The sequence below is a fragment of the Pholcus phalangioides genome, unplaced genomic scaffold (genome assembly GCF_987345545.1).
Source record: "Pholcus phalangioides strain wild (caught in Gottingen) unplaced genomic scaffold, Ppha-v1.0 ptg000022l_1, whole genome shotgun sequence".
Classification (NCBI taxonomy): domain Eukaryota; kingdom Metazoa; phylum Arthropoda; class Arachnida; order Araneae; family Pholcidae; genus Pholcus; species Pholcus phalangioides.
The window spans coordinates 42,251,327-42,266,572 of record NW_028301615.1 but is presented as its reverse complement, the minus strand read 5'-3'; the positions used below and the strand labels follow the sequence as shown (position 1 = coordinate 42,266,572).

The 15,246-nt window shown below is 34.7% G+C and overlaps 1 long non-coding RNA gene across 6 annotated transcripts in view; it reads right to left on the bottom strand.

Annotated features, from left to right (window-relative positions):
- The window catches only part of LOC149070458 (uncharacterized), a 52,446-nt gene extending 44,829 nt beyond the window's left edge, over positions 1–7,617 (bottom strand). For all 6 annotated transcript variants that reach the window (XR_016195065.1, XR_016195077.1, XR_016195069.1 and 3 more), the window contains exons 1-2: positions 7,237–7,617; positions 3–69 (exon numbers count right to left, since the gene is read on the bottom strand). This is a non-coding gene — a long non-coding RNA (uncharacterized LOC149070458). The remainder of the gene's footprint in view (positions 1–2; positions 70–7,236) is intronic.
- Positions 7,618–15,246: the final 7,629 nt, after the last annotated feature.

Here is a 15,246-nt window from a genome sequence, read left to right as displayed (position 1 = left end):
ACCATCTCCTCTGGAAACAACAGGAATGATCATCAGAATTAGGTGCTCCAATCTATGACACAGAACTGACTAGATTGAAAACACAAATTATATAATTATAATTATATTAGATTGTATTATATAATAATAATACACAAACGAATATAATAATATTTGTGGACATAGTACGTCAAAAATACCATGTAATATAGAGCAATGTTCATGAAGCCACATCAAAATACTATGTAAATATAAAGTCATACAAATGAAACAAGTTCAGAATCGGAGCAAAAACCCCAAATTAAAAAAAGATTGAATTTCATTTTCAGATTCTAAACTTAAAAAAGGTTGATAGCCCCTGGTTTAACCTAATCTGAACATCATAGATGGATAAGATACCTTGCTCTGTGACAAAAAAATTCATTATTTGCATAAGTGCAGATGTGCCAACTTTTGGAATCCAGAAATTCACTTGAGTAAGTGGGGAGGGGGTTCATTTTTACAAAATTAGGTTTGAGGAGGGCAGGCCACATCATATAACCCCCCCCAGAGCCATATTTGGTCCACGGGCAAAGGGCCTTTATGCGATTTATCATTATATGGCTTAGAGGGTGGGTCGCGATGAATTTATTAAAGATAAATTTTGAGTTCATAGCCTTCAAATAACATTGAAATTAACAGAAATTGATTATAATAACATATAAAGGTATTTTCTTCCGAAATTTGAATTTAAAAAAAATATTTTTTTTGCATTAAAAAAATAAATTTTTCATGGAAAGGGGGCACGAGAGAGCCCCCTATGCCCCCCCCCCACCATGCCTGATCCCACCAATATGCGTTAGGTTTCAGAGGGGCAGAGCTGATGACGAAATTTTGCTGACAATGGGGGAGAGGGGGTCAAAAATGGCTAAAAATTTGCTTAAGTAATTCTTGAATGGCCCCTTTCCGCAGAATTTTCTCGACGGGTTTCAGATTTTTTTTTCCTTCTGAGGGGGGTTTACGTTTTTCCTGCAAAATAACACTATAATCTTGACTCAAGGGAGGGGGCCGGGAAGGGTTAGAACCCCTTGCGTACGCCAATGATTATATCATCAGCGATCAATTATATCAATGATTATATCATCAGCGATCAATTATATCAATGATTATATCATCAGCGATCAATTATATCAATGATTATATCATCATTATATGAAGCGAAATCACGATAAAACGATACTCTTTGACAAAGAAAAAAATATCGTTGTAGAGAGATTATCGTTATACAGAGCAGTTTAACATTAGAGTATAAAGAATTTCCAAACAATACTTGAAAAAATATAGTTGTAGAGGGATTTATATCTAGTATCGTTTTAGCGAGGTTTCACTGTATATTATACTTGGTAATGAGTGGATTTCGAATTGATTCTAATCAATCAGAGCATGAAAAAATCACGATTAAAAAAAAAAGAAGAAAAAAATCTGAATTTTTGTGGTGTATATCCGTTTCTCTGTGAAAGAAGTCAGGGTGAATTTCCAGGATAAGAGAAAAACATGAAACTGAAACTATAACCCTACTTCAATAAAGTAGATGTGAACATGAATTATACAAGTTAACTAACTGGAGGATGTACCCAGACAAGATATGTATTGAGTTACTAAAAGGGACAAATAGCAACTAAAGGAGGGAAAATATGAAAAAGAGTAGTAAATTTTATGATGCCTTATTACTTATATATCAGGGTTGTTTGGTTTAAACCTTGGTTTTTTTTTTAAAATCAAATAAAAGTTGCCTAAATATCATTTTTTTCCTTGAAAAATATCATATTGGTTAATTATTAGCCAAAATGTTTCATTTTTACCACATTTTATATCCTTGGGGTACATTCTGATGGTATATCTTTAAATGGCATAAGATTTTATAAGTGGTTTTTTTTTAAAAAGTCTCATAAAACTGGCCAGAATATATATATTTTTCATATGAAGTTTCTTAATTATTTAAAGTTATATACAAAACCCAAAATTTCTGATTCTTACAACATTTTTTAACCTTTTGCTACATACGGATGCTCTATCTTTTGTAAATTCATGAATAAGGATTGCATCACACATCTAAATGTAGTGGTGTATAATCTCACAGGTTTCTTTTCCCCCTAACAAAGAAGCAGCAACAATAGTGAACTATCATGCTAGCGGAGGTGGTCCTATAATCCAATAGGCACCAGCTGTCCTTAAAGGACAAAGACTACTAGTAGTTACATTACCTCACATACATTTTCATTTTCTTTCCCATAAGAAGTAGCACATCTCCTACTGTATATCTCCCAGTCTTAATACTCAATAGTTTTTTTTTATACTTTCACACACACACTGTTAAGCCCAGTTAATCAAGGTTCTACTATATAGTAGTAACAGATTTATGAAAAATAATCAGCTATATACAGGGTGATTATAATTTAAGTTTTGATTCCAAAACTATACAATAAGTACTGATCGGAATGACTTGAAAATTCGCATGGATACTCCTGAAGCAATGGACGTTTCTTTCGCAAAAGAAAAAAGTGCAAAATGTGCAAGTAAATGATGCTGTACTTGGACAGCAGTATCTATTTTGTGCAACCACATCATTTCGGCACTTCCACAGCATCAGTGTGTGGATAGAACTTCTATCAAGATGCACATTGCAATTGTGATGGTTCAAAAACAAAAAAAAAACTAAATATCGCTTGAACACTCAGTACGGACAGTTCATTTTCTCATAAGTCATCCTTTGACGGGTGAATCTGCTTGGCCACTTGAACGCGGCACTGCTGAAGCGACGGTCCGTGCACATGCTTTACGATATCGACATCGATGACAGGGAATAATTTCAAGCATATAACATTATTTCAAAGTTTCTCTCCCTCACAATATTTTACACAACACAAGTTGTTTTTTTCCCCTCAAAGCATCGGAAACAGTGCAGAGAAAAGGGGAAAAAAATGAATTTTAAAATTGAAATACTCACACGGTCTCAAAATTATTCAACTCTTGATTAACAAAAATGTTTGTTTCCCGTATTAAAAAAAAAACATCGACTCAGAACATGCAAAAAGCGAAAAATCGGCTTTTCAAGTATAAAAAAAAATATACAACGGATTACGAACAGTGAGAAAGAAAGAAAAAAGAAAAAGGAATCTCTCTCTCTTATCTTCCTTTTACACGTACCGAACGCGTTCGTGTGGGAACAAGAAAAACTGACTCATCAAGATGGCGATGATATCTTTGATTATCAGTGAAGCATTAGGTGTGTGTATCTCACAAAGAATATATTTTTCAAAAGAACACGCATTTTCTCGTTCAAATTAACTCGGAATTTCCCAAAATTTTACTGGAAGAATCAGAAAAATTCAAGGAATTTGTTGTTGAGTTCAAAAGATTGAGATGTCAAAGCAAAGCATTTAATAATTTGGATTTTCCGACAAACACATAAAGTGTGATGCATAAAGAGTGTGTGTCCACTCTATACAAAGGATCTGTGGTTCAGATCTCGGGCATTTTATGAATATCAGACGGAATGATAACACAAGAGGGAAGGAACTAGACAACCACAAGATTCAGCTCAGCCTTCCACAATAAAATAAAGACAGAAGCTCAAATATTTTTCACACGACAAACACAATTATATCTACATTTAGCAAATTTCACTTATTTGACATGACAATTCTAGGTTAAAAATATGTCACGATTCTTTGTCAAAGGGGGAAAGTGTCCTACTTTTCCCACCGTGACACAATACCATCAAAGCAGCTGCTGAAGATCCATTTTGACAGGATGCACCTTAACCCTTGCAACTTCTGGCTGTGGGGTTACCTCAAATTGTTATAAACAGTGGTCAGATTGCAAACTTTGGTGAATTGCAATCTCCCTCCAGCACATTCCCTATATGTTAGAAGTTCCTCAGGAATATTAACGAGGGGGGGGGGGGTGTTTTGTTTAATAAAGCTGAATTGCAAGCACATCCACATTATGACCATGGCATACTCCGATTCTGTTGTTGAACAAGAATTTTTGTGCTTTCAACCTCATAGCCAGAACACGCGGTGGACAACATATTTAACATTTCTTAAGTGAGTTGTAGTTATTTGTTCAATTACTTCGTTTTTTGTGATGTTTCCATGAATTATGAAATCGTGAAATGCTATAATTAAGGTATCATTTTGCCCTGACTGGCTATCGTTTCCATTCTACGAGCAAATTTCCCACATGTTGGATGATGTCATTAATTTTACATTTTTAAGTATTTTTTCCCCTTTACCAAATAAAATTGCATTTTTTCAGGAATATATTTTTTTTTAACGTGATCCTCACGTATTCCCAAGGGATCAGCATGATCCGTCCAGGGAATTTGTTAGTGTTAGTAAACATCCATGCCCGAACCGGGATTCGAATCCAGACCTGCACAGTGAGAAGCTAGTTCCCTAACCACTTGACTGCCAGGCGGCGTCAATATTCATGTCAATTTTCAAGTCATTTTGACAATCGTTCTATTTTTACAGTGTTTTGAAATCGGAACCTTAGTTATAATCACCCTGTATATCGCAAATCATTGCTAATTAATCTGCATTATTTATGCTTCATTAAATACATTATATTCACCTAATTTTTATTACTTTTTGCAAAATAGCTTCCTAATTAAGTATACTGAAAGTAACTGGAGAAAAATCTTTATATATTATATGATTAATAATAACATTAAAAGAATTTTCAAACGCACAGTAATCCATTGAGTTAAGCCAAAAATAATTAAATTGCAAAAGTTGGTTTTTGTTAAAATGTAATAAATATTTATTGATTAATTAGCATGGGAATAGTGTTAAATACATTAATAAACATTTTATTTTAGTTAATTATTAGACGTTTGAATGATTTTTCAGAAATTTCATTGTTTTTAACGTTAATACTATTTAAAACAAAAAACCGGTTTAAACCAAAAACCCCCGGTTTTTTTACCAACCCTGCTATATATATATTTGAGAGTGAATAATGGTTGACATTCTCTTAATTGGATGTAAAAGGTAAACAGTACGAAAAAAAAAATTGATTTCGTAAGTAATATTAAAATACAATATCTGATCGTTAAATTTTATTGTCAGCATCATGACAATGAGTCTTTCAACTGTCATTTTTTAAATATTTATTTAAATAATAAATTGCATAATTAAAATTCAATCATTTAAAATTACCAATAATTTGATTTTTAATCAAAAACATCAGTTTTATTCATAATTGTGATGAATTTTAAGGAAATTGATATTCGGCCAAATCACTATTCGTCCCATCCCTAGTGCTTATGTGACATGAAAGGTTGTTGAGCCGAAATTAACTTCATTGATTAACTTTTTTCGTGTATAGTTTTGTATATATAAGTGATTTATTCATGAGGGCAACCCCCGCCGTTTCAAGTAAGTGGTGGCAACTCAGTATTACCACACATGGAACATGTACCAAATCGTTAGAAGTTCCGCAGAACAATATGGACGAGGTGTATGTCTGGTTTAGTAGTACAGTCAAACCTCGTTAATAAATCACTCTTGGGAAACCAAAAATATGACCTCGTAAGCAGTATGCCATGGCTGCGCCGATTCTTGTCTCTCTATTGATGCACTCATGCAGAAAAAAATAAACAACATATTTTAGTTATTCAAACGAGTTCTGTCATGAAGATTGACTATTAGTTTTTCTTAATCAATTAATATTTATTTGCTACATCATTAACACAAAATATTACTTTTCCGATTCTCAAAAAAATTTTTCACGTTTTGGACCAGACCAAAGAATTGTCCAGTCCATTCTCTAGTCCTTTTCCGTCTCCCGCCAGGGTAGTCTTTAGGTCAAGCGGGAGGTAGGTGAGCTCGAGCAGCACTTCCTAGAGATATCTATATATATATATATATATATCTCTAGGAGGTGCTGGCTCGAGACACCTCCGGAAACTAGTTATCAATGGGTTATTGAATATTAATAAAGAAAGTCAGAATGTGATCACATTAAGCGGCATGCACTGTATATTATCTCTTCAATTGCATGAACCTGTATTGCAGTTATAGAAAATATAATCCGGAAAAAAGCATTATGATGTACAGAGAGTAGTTCCAAAATTTTAAAACTAGTAGAACAAAGCTGACCCGGCTCAGAATTCTGAATATTCTTTTTTGAATTGAAAATTGAGGCAGAAAAAATAAGTTATATATATATCTCTACATTTTTTTGAGTAATTCCAATTTCACAAATCATTAATGAAGATCAGAAAAACCAATTTTATATAAAACATTATTGAATACCTGCCAATTTGAGTTTTTGAATAAAGAGTACATATAATAGTTTTTACACGCCAAAAACCTTCAAAATACCTAAAAATAAGAGAACAGTAAATTTTTCATGTCAACACCACTACAAATGAATTTAGTAAAGGTTGAGAAAACATTTTCCCATAGTCCCCCCCCCCTCCTGGAACAGATCCCCTAGGCTGGGATGTTTTGGGGGCCCCGGTCAGATTTTTCACGGGCCCTTCTATAATTAAATAAAACTAATGAGAAAAATCAACAAAAAAATGTATGAGAATTGTCCTGGGCCCTAGGGCTAGAGCCCTGTCACCCCCGCCCTGGAGGCCATGCATTTCTCACACCTCGAGCTTTCATAAAATAAAATTAATTTTTAACAAAAAACATTTACGAAAAAAAATTTTAACACAAATTCAGAGAACTTAAAGCAACAAGTTTTGAAAAAAAAAAAATTCGGAGAAATTTACTAAATTATAGACCTATCATCTTGTATACAACAGCTGGTCTTAGTAATAACAGCACGTATTAGTGACTCAGGCAATTTGCACTCAACATTCCCGCAACTATAGTGGTTAGCGTTATCAGGAGATGCGTTTTTTTCCCTTTCAACTGCTGTTCCCTCTAAACTACTCGGGAGCGAGAACGTACACTGTAAAACTTTTTTTTTCATTCACGAAACATACCAGAGGTATTCCCATTTCCTTGCATATGAAACAAAACTTGAAAGAACATTGATAATAACCACTCTAGTTTCAAGCCCAAATTTTTTTTTTTACTCAACGATTAACGAAATAAGGACAGCAAAAAAAAATCTAATCAAACACAATTACTATTTATATAATTAACTAATTGATCCGACTACATCCTCCTTCCGACTTCTAATCGCCCCCATCCGAAATTCCTGGCGACAGCCCTGGAATATACTGAACACAGGCACTTAAAAATTGGGACTTACCCATTTCCAAATTGACTGGAATCTGTTTCTCATCAACGACTTCGGCGGTGTTAAATTTCTTCATAACGTTGAAGCAAACGCAATTCATGACATCAACTGATTGGTTCACCAAGAGCTCAGACTGCAGGTTATAAACCCCTGGAGACCAGCTAGGACTACTGAATAACTGTTCTCGCACAATGGTGATCAGCTCAGCAAAGCGGTCCGGAATGATGACGCTCTCGCAAGAAGTAGTAGAGATAGGTTGGAATTAACTGTTCAAAAAATAATAGAGGTTCAGTCTAAACAAACGCATCCTATCCCGCAATTATTTCCATTGATCACACGAAATCAATGGTTAGCGAAACTAAGGCAGTGAACTACACACACGCAGCCACGCTCGACGACAATCACCTACCGAATGGCGAATTTTCCCGCGTAAACGGGGTCACGGGGTTCCAAAAGTTGTCACAAGGTGCTTCCCAGAATGCTATTGGCCAGGCTACACGGAACCCGCTACATTCCGACGCGCCTTTCTTTGGCGGGAAAAAAACTGCTGTACCTCAAAAATGGAAAAATAACGAATCCCATCGATGCTGACGCGTTCGTTGGACTGCGCAAGATTTTTATGGTGAGTTACTTTAGCAATAGTAATTACTGTTGTGGCTTTTTGTATTGTCTTCTCTTTTCTTATTCAGATAATATCTAATATTGGTCTCACATGTCAGACTTGAGACAACCACACATGAAGAATATTTCAGTCAGGGGTCATTAAAGTATTATGACAGCATCGAGGGGGGAAGGGGGGTTTCGGATTTGCTGACTTTTGATCACAAGGGAGGAGGTGGGTTTGAAGGTTGCTTACGTCATCAACCACCCCTTTTTGAAAATATGAAATATTCTAAGCTGCTGACAAAATTTTGCTTACTGGGGGGGGGGGGGGATCAATGTTTTTCTGACAGGGGGGGGGGGGGAGGGGGTCAAAAATGGCTGAAAATCGTTAATCAGTTTTATTTTCTATATTTTTCGCGGGTTATTTGTATTATTTGCGATCAACACATTTATAGCATCTTCGACTTATTGCCGGTGCTCATAGAAGCACGAAAGAGTACTCGATTTCGAACTCGCGAGTTGTTGATCGACTTTCTAGTTCAGAGGCCTCCTGCAGTGGCCCGCCGACGAAAAGGTTTAAATAGTTAAACATTTTATAGAGAAATGCTGAAAAAAAAAATAAACCCTCAATGAAAAAATGCATTCGAGAATTTGTGAAAGAAGTAATTTCAAATTTGTTTATAGAAACCATTTCAGAACTAATGAGGGAAATAATTTCAGAACTAATGAGGGAAATAATTTCAGAACTAATGAGGGAAATAATTTCAGAACTAATGAGGGAAATAATTTCAGAACTAATGAGGGAAATAATTTCAGAACTAATGAGGGAAATAATTTCAGAATTAATCATGGGAAATAATTGCGGAATTATTGAAAGAAATAATTTTAGAATTGTTGGAAGAATTACAGAATTAATGAGGGGAATGATTTCAGAATGAATCAAGATTCATGTTTGATGAAAAGTAATTTCAGAATTGATGAAAAATTCAGTGTTATTGCCCAAAATATATTTCCAATTTATTCCAAATCTATCGTTCAAATACCTACGTATTTAATACTCTTATACTATGATATCGTGTCTGGGAAAGCAACTTGCTTCTTTCAGCAACATACCGGGTGTATAGGTAATAGGGCGTATGATATTTTACTGGCGAACTTCAATAATATATAACTAACAATTCTTTTTTTCTTTCTTATATAACTATCAATTACAAAAAGTGTCCAATTAACGTGTAGCACTCAGATATGTCATTCATGTTGCTAGGGGTTGTATAGTTATGAAAATAAAAATGTTGGCTTTTTCTGTGTTCAAAAACCCAATTACACAATGTTGTTGCCCTGTCTTTCCTGGTACTAATAAAAAAAGTTTCTAAGTGCAATATTCGCAAAGATATTGGAATTCGAAAAACGGAGAAAAGTTGGGAAAAAGCGTTAAATACAGGTTAAAACCATTACCTCCTAGAGCATAATTTGCTTCAAACTTTTTTTGTTCCACCGCCCCCTTCTTCAGAAATTTTTTTCTCTCTCGTCGCCCCCGCCCCCCAACTCAAGTGAATCCATAGGATGCTATGTTACACCCGTAGCTTCTATCGTCCCGCCCCCCATCCGGACCATTCCATCGCCCAACAGGGAGCAGCAATATTGCCCACTTTGGGAAACACTGCCCTGGAGGTTTAAGCCGTAGAAGGAGTATCTGTGACGTCATTAAATTAGACGCTAATCTCGTGTTGAAAAATTTTCGTCCCTGCAGTACCCAATGATACAGCTTACGTAATCTACTTTACCCTTGACGTTCTCCATTCCCGACCGAATTTTCTCTCAACAATCAAACATAAACTGTGTTTATGCCCTCCTTGATTGTAAACTGTCCGGTGTGACACAGTTCCAGTGCTCTGGAACTGTGGAAACATGGCCTAAAATTTACTTACGTAATACTTAACGTCCCTTTAGCGTTCTAGGCCGCTAGAACAATGAACTCATAATGATAATAAAACCCTGATGAAGACCCACTGCATAGGTTCTATTTCACTCTCATAAAAGTCAATTTTTTCCCTTTTCCGGGCGTTTAGTAAGGGCAGTCCTGATTATGCATGAAAAACTTTTAGTATATTCATGTATAAAATACGTGGTTTTTGTGATAATAAGAATGACAATCACTGATTATAGAATTATTAGTTAGATCTTTACTGTTTATGTCAGATCTATTCTAGAATATGGACGCGTTATGTGTTAAATCCCCATATAAAATTATTATACGTATTGTAGATAAGTGCAAAATAAATTTTTAAAATACTTCTTTTTCCAAGCACATAATTTTGATGCGTATTTTACTTCACCCATTACATGTTTTACTTTTAATGTTTTTATTCTAGGATCCACAAGAAATTTTTCAACTTTTAAAATTTTAAATGAAATTTTGTATCATGATATCGATTGCAGTTAATCATTAAATGAAATCACCTTCCATGAACTGAATCTTAGCGCATTAGAAATACAACATCTATACTTCCTTTCCCTCTTTTTATTTAACTAATATTTCCAACAAACAGTCAGTTCTTAAATTTCGATAATGTGCAGTAATATTAACTTGGATATTATTTTAAATAAAACTAATTTATTCAAAACATATTTTTTTTCTCTTGCTGTTTTTAACTTTTTTTTTTGCCTATTTTTTACTCTTTTTTTAATTCAGTTTGTGTGTGTGTGTCTTATCTTGAAGATATTTTTCGCGTTTGTTTGGTTTCTATTTTAAATAATATTTGTTAATACTGTGCTGTTATTAGAATTCGCTTCTGAAAATACGTTATTCAAAATAAAAATTGTGTAGCTTTTCGGGTGGGTGCGTTGTGGTATAAAGAAGGTATTTTTAGAAGGTAGCCAATTTTTGTAAGTAAACAGTCATGAGAAGGAGTTTGCATTCTCATTGAAATATTATTCAAAGTTAGCGTTATTAACATCAACAAATACCAGTGTTATCAATTATTTCTTCCGGAATTATTATTGGTTTTGAATTTTAATCAGTGGTCTATTGCAATTGTTTAATTTGTTTTGAATTTTATAAGTTATAAATTTTCATTGATTCCGTGATTATTTGGCATTCTGGAATTTTTTTTCGTTTATACTGGATATTCAATAATTCTGTGATTATTTCTTTTATTTCTTTAATTCTGAATGCTCATTAGTTTTTAGAATTTTCATCAATTCTAAATTTTCATTTACTCTGGAAATACTTTCATTTATTCTGAATTTTCATTGGTTCTATATTATTTGGATCTGTATTTCAATTTACTCTGGAATTCAAAATGTCCGTGGTTGGTGCAGTGGACGGCGCATGAAACTCGCATTACAAAGGTTGAGGGTTCTATTTTATCTCAAGCATCTGAAGTTTATTTTTATGGGCAATGTATTACATTTCATAGCTTTGAGTTTTTATAATTGCTCTTTTAATTGAATTGGTGCATTTCAAAAAATATATGGCATCCATATTAGTAATGGGTATGTTTTTTCCAGCTGCCTCGTTGGGCATTTCCTCTGCTGTAGCCTTGTGTTTGTATTGGTCGACTGGAACTACTTTCATTTATTCTGAATTTTCACGAGTTCTATATTATTTGGATCTATCATTTTTTTTAATCATCTCGTTTTTTCAACGTCGGTTATTTGAACTTGAAATCTTTCTTAAATAGTGAATACAAATACACAAGGCTACAATAGGCAAAATTGGCGATATTTTGAGGAGTTTACAAAAAAAAATGCGTTATTGATTATTTACAGGTGAAAAAATGACAAACAATAAAACACATAATCACTAATTACATAATTTTCGTAACAATATCTTATTTTTTTCCGATGGGATATGAATACGCTAAGCTATGAAGGTATGGTTTTTATTGTATCTTTATGAGTATATATTAATACCAATTACAAGAATCGGATAATTTTTCATTCAATTGGAATTAAATTATTAAATCTGCCAGTGTACCATTGGGACCATTATTTCGGGCCATAGGTCGAAAAGCACTGCATTAAAGCAGTGTTAGATGTTTTGCAATGTTGCTTACAAAATCTCAGTAGCCTTCATGATGGAGATCTACATCCTGTTGGTTGGGTGTTCCTTACTCACGATTGTTCCTTACCGTAGACGGAAATATATCTTTCGTCTATGTCATTTATTTACTAGGCGAATGGTTTCCCTTCATATGCTTCGTTTTAAGTGACACTTGTTTTGGTGCCATTTTCTTGACTGTTGCATCTCGCAACATTGTAACATACACTCATCAGTGTCGACCTTTCTAAAATTCGTCGCTATTTTTTATTTGACAGAAAGAAGCAGCTTCCCCACAGTCTCTGTGTGTGTTCCTTTATGATCTCCTAAATTGCATGTTGTTGCATACTAGGAACCCCAAAAAACTGATGAAATCCCAATAGAGAAGATAGACTAATGGAATGTGTCCTAGTATGTAAACAGAGCTATAGTCCGTTTCAGGTTAACTTTGCAGTGAAGGGGAAGCTACGAGGGAACCGCATCACTCGTTGCTATGGGAATGAAAGCCTCTTAACCAATGTATCGATGCGCGGCCTCAGTAAGATAGGGCCGATTCTCGCCAATCTCACTGAGAAAAATATTTTTTACGTGTAACGTAATTGCACAGTTAGATTAGTAATAATTATAGAATTAAAAGAAAACCACTGCCGATACTTTCAGAAACTAAAGTGAGGTTTTTGAAATCATTTGTTTTGTTTTTTGATTAGAAAATATTTTAAAATTTAGAAAAAAATAATTATCTTCTATCATCGTGTCACTTACTCTTCATTGATGGGCCGTAAGTAACATTAAAATTTTCAAAAAAGTCATATATTTTTCTGTAATATTTCCCTTACCTCAGCTGAAATTTATTTACAAAAAAAAATCCAAACAATATTATGAAAGCAACGTATAATTTTAAAATACTGTATATTAACCATGGCTCTCAAAAACTTGGGGATTTTTAATTTTTTCTTCAATTTATATGGAAAAAATTAATGTTAAATAAAATTAAGAAGAAGCAGATTAACTCTGTTTTCACATGTAAATGCAGGAATAGCACCAAATAATAATAATGATACGGAAAAGTTTAGAATTTTTTTACTCACTTTTCTTGCCGAAATTTCCGTCGCTCGACCACCCCCCTTCCCCGAACGGTATACGTCGATGCCACTTGTTTTCCCGACAGCTTTAGTCTTCTTTTGTTACGGTTGATGTGCTGCTCATGGTTATTACGGATTATTCTTATGGAGTTTTGTTTACAACGAATATTCAAAAACCAAAAATATAGTATTCAGGAATGGAAGAGCAGAGAACTTTAGCGTGGCTATCTCTGGTGAAAATTAAGACACAACTGTCACATAACAGATGAAAGCCCAAACCACTGTGGACCCCCACCCCCACTCATTTATTGTATCTCAAGAGACGCTGAAGGCAAGGGGCATGAGGAGAAACAGGCGGGTGGAAGATGGCGTCCGTTCGTGTGAGTGGAAGTCGCGACTCTGTCAACACTCTCCGTGATCGGAAACTAAAACTATCCCATAACCATGGCAAAAAATAAATAATTAAAAAAAGGAGGACCTATAACCAAAACTTCTGCACCCATAGAGGACCTCTCACAAGTCACAATAGTATCGGCACTCTCGTGGAAGAGAAACACTTCTTGTAATCTATGAGTGAATATCTGAACTCACTGAAGCCTATTTTGGGGAGAAAATAAAACTGATTGAATATTCGTTTTTATGTAAGCCTATAACTGCATGTAAAACTAAATGAAAAATTGTATCGTTATGGAAAATTCAACCAAATAACGAAAAAAAAAATGTATATATACAGTATATAATTGTGTAACGAAAAAAAACACGACAGTGATATTGGCAGGGAAAATTTCTAGGATATCGCGCCAGAGTGTCGTTGCCGTTGCTATGTATTTTTAATAATGGTAACCAATATTTTTTATAATTTAAAGATTTTAAACAAGTAAACATCGGTTCAAAACGAATTTTTTTCAGTATTTTTTTCAAAATCATAGAAAAAATTGAAATATTTTGTATAAAGGTTCATCTTAAACCTCCGATATATGAGAACTATATTTTGCGGCGAAGGAATACACTCTCTACCTTTCTCTTCACTGCAAAGTTAACCTGAAACAGACTATAGTGAGAATAAACCATCCACAAGCGGCCTCTCTCCATACCGACGACATTCCAAGAAGAGACCGCCCAAATAGCTTGGCGGTCAAATTGTGTTTTAGTTTCAGTTACAGGCATGTCTCGCTTTACCCGGTATCGCCATTTCGATATATAATATGTAAGGGGTTTAACTGTATTGCATCAGCATCGGGGGGGGGGGGGGTTGATTTGCTGTATTACTCCATTAATTAATGCTCAAAACTGACAGGACCAGCAAAAAATATGGTGTGTTCAGTCTGTAATCATGCGAATAATGATCCCGTGCATTCAAGTAAAGTTCATTACAGCGGTGTCCAACTCAGAGGCCGACGGGGGGGGGGGGGGGAGAGAGGGAGGGTGCTCAGGGGATGCCCAGTAGGGTAGATCGAAAAGTATAGGTAAATTTTTTTTTCGAAATTACATTTGGCGTGGGGTGGGAAAGTTTTGTCTTGGGTGTGTATTACTTTGCAGAATTTTTTTTATTGAAATCCATTCATATCTTCCAGAAAACGACCGTGTCAGGAAAATTCACCGACAACAGTTCGATGCGCGTCAGTTAGCGTGGGAGTGAGCGATTGAGTTACTGAGTCAATGAGAGAGAAATGAGTGAGTGACCTAATGAGTATGTGAGTAATTAAGTGATTGAGCGAGTGACCTAATGAGTATGTGAGTGATTAAGTGATTGAGCGAGTGACCTAATGAGTATGTGAGTGATTAAGTGATTGAGCGAGTGACCTAGTGAGTGAACGCACTAAAACGGGATTTCTGAAAGTTCATCACCTATGGGAATCATGAGGTGTTAAAGTGGTATAGGGGGAATCATTGCTGTGTAAATCTGAGATTGCAGAATCCACACCAATGAAGTCGCTGGTAACAGCTAGTTCATCATGAAAAAATAATCCATTGCTTACTGATGATCAACAATGTTTTTTATAACATCAAAGTGATAACAGGAGATGAGTTTAAGCATTTTAGGAAGTTAATTCATCGCGTATCTACTTACTATATTATCTTTTAATTCTCTGTTATTATTCCTTTTAACGTTTCGTTAGAAGCTTCTGAGTAAAACATAGATTTAATGGAATTATTGAATATACTCTCTTGTATTGTGAAACAGAAATTTGTAATTTCTTCCGTATCATCTCAATATTTCTTCTAATAAAGTCATTATTAAAATTTTCCGCCATATCTTTAGGATCACTGACTAGGCCACTCACTCACTCACTG